Source organism: Saimiri boliviensis, chromosome 11 (assembly GCF_048565385.1).
Source record: "Saimiri boliviensis isolate mSaiBol1 chromosome 11, mSaiBol1.pri, whole genome shotgun sequence".
NCBI classification, from domain to species: domain Eukaryota; kingdom Metazoa; phylum Chordata; class Mammalia; order Primates; family Cebidae; genus Saimiri; species Saimiri boliviensis.
In genome coordinates, this window is record NC_133459.1 from 91,384,157 (window position 1) to 91,388,347 (window position 4,191).

General features: G+C 39.7%; 1 non-coding gene across 1 annotated transcript; it reads left to right on the forward strand.

Annotated features, from left to right (window-relative positions):
• Window positions 1–366: 366 nt before the first annotated feature.
• On the forward strand, window positions 367–473 carry LOC141580472 (U6 spliceosomal RNA). Its single transcript, XR_012512640.1, has one exon. It is a non-coding gene; the product is annotated as a U6 spliceosomal RNA (small nuclear RNA).
• Window positions 474–4,191: the final 3,718 nt, after the last annotated feature.

Below are 4,191 nucleotides of genomic sequence, written 5' to 3' on the forward strand. Positions count from 1 at the left end.
CAAACCGACAAGGTCATCAAATATGATAAAAGAAAAGTATCCTGTGAAAAGGTCCGCAACCTCTAAGGTTGAAGGTGAATAAGCTCATAGAGATGAGGAAGAATCAGTGCAAGAACACTGAAACTCAAAAAGTCAGCATGCCTTCTTTCCTCCAGATGATTACAATAACTGTTCAGCCTGTTCAAGTTTTCAGAACTGATCAGAGGCTGACATGTCTTTAATGATACAAGTAGAATTCAGAATGTGGATAGAAACAAAGTTCACTGAGTGAAAGAAGTATGTCATGATCCAACGCAAGGAAGCCAAGTCATTGTGAAACATCACAGGAGCTAACAAGCAATATAGCCAGTATAAAGAACATTACTCATGCTCGCTATGGTAGCACATATATTAAAATTGGAATGATACAGAGAAGATTAGCATGGCTCCTGCTTAAGGATGACATGTAAATTCATGAAGCATTCCATATTTTTAGGAAGAATCAATATAGTGAAAATGGCCATGCTGCCCAAAGTAATTTATAGATTCAATGCTGTCCCCATCAAGCGACCAATGACCTTATTCACAGAACTGGAAAAACCCACCTTAAACTTCATATGGAAGCAAAAGAGACTCTGCATAGCCAAGACAATGCTAAGCAAAAAGAACAAGGCAAGAGGCATCATGCTACCTGATTTCAAACTATACTACAAGGCTACAGTAATCAAAACAGCATGGTACTGGTACCAAAACAGAGACATAGACCAATGGAACAGAACAGAGGTCCTGGTGGCAATGCCACACATCTACAACCATCTCATCTTTGACAAACCTGACAAACACAAGTAATGGGGAAAGGATTTCCTGTTTAATAATTGGCATTGGGAACACTGGCTACCAGTGTGAAGAAAGCAGAGACTGGACCTCTTCCTGACACCTTACAGTAGAATTACCTATAGATGGATTAAAGATCTAGACATAAGACCTAATGTCATAAAAAATCTAGAGAAAAAACCCAGGCAACGTCATTCAGGACATACGTATAGGCAAGTACTTCATGACTAAAACACCGAAAGTATTGGCAACAAAAACGAAAATAGACAAATGGGACCTTATTAAACTCCAGAGCTTCTGTACAGCAAAAGAAACAATCATTAGAGTGAACCGACAACCAACAGGATGGGAAACAATTTTTGCAATCTACCCGTCTGACAAATGGCTGATATCCAGAATCTACAAAGAAGTAAAACAGATTTACAAGAAAAAAAGCAAGCAACCCCATTCAAAAGTAGGGAAATGATATGAGCAGATGCTTTTGACAAGAAGATACATATGAGGCCAAGAAACATGAAAAAATGCTCATCATCACTGATTATTAGAAAAATCAAAACCACATTGAGATATCACCTCATGCCAGTTAGAATGGTGACCATTAAAAAAATCTGGAGACAACAGATACCAGAGAGCATGTGGAGAAATAGGTGGGTGATGAATAATGAGAACACATGGACACAGGGGGGAGGGGAGCATCACACACTGGGGTCTTTTTGGGGGTGGCCAACAGGTGGACACCAGGGGCTGGGGAGGTCTGGGAGGGATTACATTAAGAGAAATGCCAGATGTAGGTGATGGGATGGAGACAGAAAACCACATTGCCGTGTGTGTACCTATGCAACAATTCTGCATGATCTGCATGTGACCCTATAACCTGAAGTACAATTTTTTAAAAAAGAATAAACTGATGTGATAGAGCTGAAAAGCACACTACATGATTTTTTATAATGCAGCCACATGGTAATTGTGTGTGATTGCATTATAAAAATTCTCGTAATGTGTGTGGGCACCCAAGGGTGCCCTGTAAGCAGGTGTGGCCAGACTGGGGTCCTGGGAGAGGCAAGCAGACTAAGGAGTGCTGAGGTCAGACCAGCACCATCTCATGTGCAAGACCATCTAGTACAATTGACCAGCAGAGAAAAGAGTCTCAGAACTTGAAAACTGGCTTTCTGAAATAAAAGAGACAAGAATGGGGGAAAAGAATGAAAAGGAATGAACAAAACATTTGAGAAATAAAGGATTATGTAAAAAGGCAAAATGTATGCCTTATTAATATACCTGAAAGAGATGACAAAAATGGAACCAACTTGGAAAACATATTTCAGAATATCATTCATGAGAATTTCCCCAATCTAGCATGACAGAACAACATTCAAATTCAGGAAATCCAGAGAACCTCAGATATGCCACAAGAAGAACATCCCTAAGACACATAATAATCCGGTTCTCTGAGGTCAAAATGAAATAAAAACTGTCAAAGGCAGCTAGGGAGAAAGACAAGGTCACTTACAAAAGGAATCCCATCAGACAAACAGTGGACTGATCAGCTGAAACCCTACAAGCCAGAAGAGATATTCAACTTTTAAAGAAAAAATTTCAACCCAGAATTTCAAGGCCAGCAAAACTAATTGTCATAAGTGAAGGAGAAATAAGATCATTTTCAGGCAAGCAAATGCTAAGGGAATTCATTATCAAAAGATCTACCTTACAAGAGCTCCTGAAACTAGAACTTAATATGGAAAGAAAAGATCATCACCAGCCACTACAAAAATGCACTGAATTACACAGATCAGTGATGCTAAAAAACCAACCACATACACAAGTCTGCAAAATTACCAATTAACAGTGTGATGTCAGGATCAAATCCATACATATCAGTGCTAACCAACTGGGCTAAATGCTCCAACTGAAAGACATAGGGCAGCAAGATGAATAAAGAGCCCACACTCATTTGAGTATGCTGTCTTTAAGAGACCCATCTCACATGAATGCCCACACATAGGCTCAAAATGAATGTAGAAAAATCCTTTAAGTAAATGGGAAACAGAAAAAAGCAGGTGTTGCAATCCTAGTTTCTGACAAAGCAGGCTATACGAATAAAGATAAAAAGAGAAGGACATGGGCCTGGCACGGTGGTTCAAGCCTGTAATCCCAGCACTTCAGGAGGCCAAGGCGGGCGGATCATGAGGTCAAGAGGTCACGACAATCCTGGCCAACATGGTGAAGCCCCGTCCTTACTAAAAATACCAAAAAGAAAAAAAAAAATTAGCTGGGCATGGAGGCGTGCGCCTGTAGTCCCAGCTACCTGGGAGGCTGAGGCAGAATTGCTTAAACCCAGGAGGCAGAGGTTGCAGTGAGCTGAGATTATGCCACTGCTCTCCAGTCTGAGGCCTGGCAACAGAGCGAGACTCTGCCTCAAAAAAAAAGAGAGAGAGAGAGAAAAGGACATTACCAATGTGGCCCAGACCTTTGATAAATGTTATTACTACTTGATACCAACCTGGGCTATCCTTATTGTTCAAACCAATAAGATAGATAATTTGCTGAGGTTTGGGAGCTTCTGCCCCCTGGAGAGTCCCAGATCTCCCAAAATTTTGTTCAGAGCTAAGGTTGATTTTGCTTTACAGCTCCTTTTGTGAAGTTTTTCTCATTTCTGGTAAGGAAGACAGGTTTTTCTGCTTCCATGATGATGGAGAGGAGGCACTTCCTTTCTTGAGTTTCAGCTTGCTTCTGACAGGAAAGGTGAGTGTGAATTTTTTCCTGCTTCTAAAGATGGTAGAGAACAGTCATCAGCCTGAGCCTTATTTCCAGGTAAGTGGCTAAATTAGAGATTTGTCTTAAAATTTTTCCTTAATGACTAAAAGTTAAGATTACCAACCACTTGGTTTTAATTTCTCCTTAACATTATAACACTCAGTAATCATATTTATTGTGCATTTTTTTATTTTGCTTAACATTTTTATTTATTTATGTTTGGGATTTTGTTGTTATTTCACTTTTCTTCCATCAAGTATGACCATATCTTTCTGACTTGGTCAAATCCAAGGGAATGTTCCAAATTTTGGGAAGCAAGTCATCTGAATTGGCTAAAACTCTTGTAGCTGCCAAGTATGTATTTTCTAGTGAGCAGAAATTCCTTTTTTTTTTTTTTTAACCTAAGAGTTTCTGTCCACATTAGGCCATCTTTTGCCAGCCAAGGCCAGACTGAAGGAGCAGTGGTGACCTTTCAATCCTAACATTCTGCCCTGTTCCCTACAGCAACCTGAGTTTGGTTCCTAAATCTAGTTCTTTCTGGTTTGATATTTGTTACTTTTAAAATATCAGCAGTTTGTCCCAGCTATGATGTGGTAGTAAGAGATTCAAAAGGATTTTCTTTAA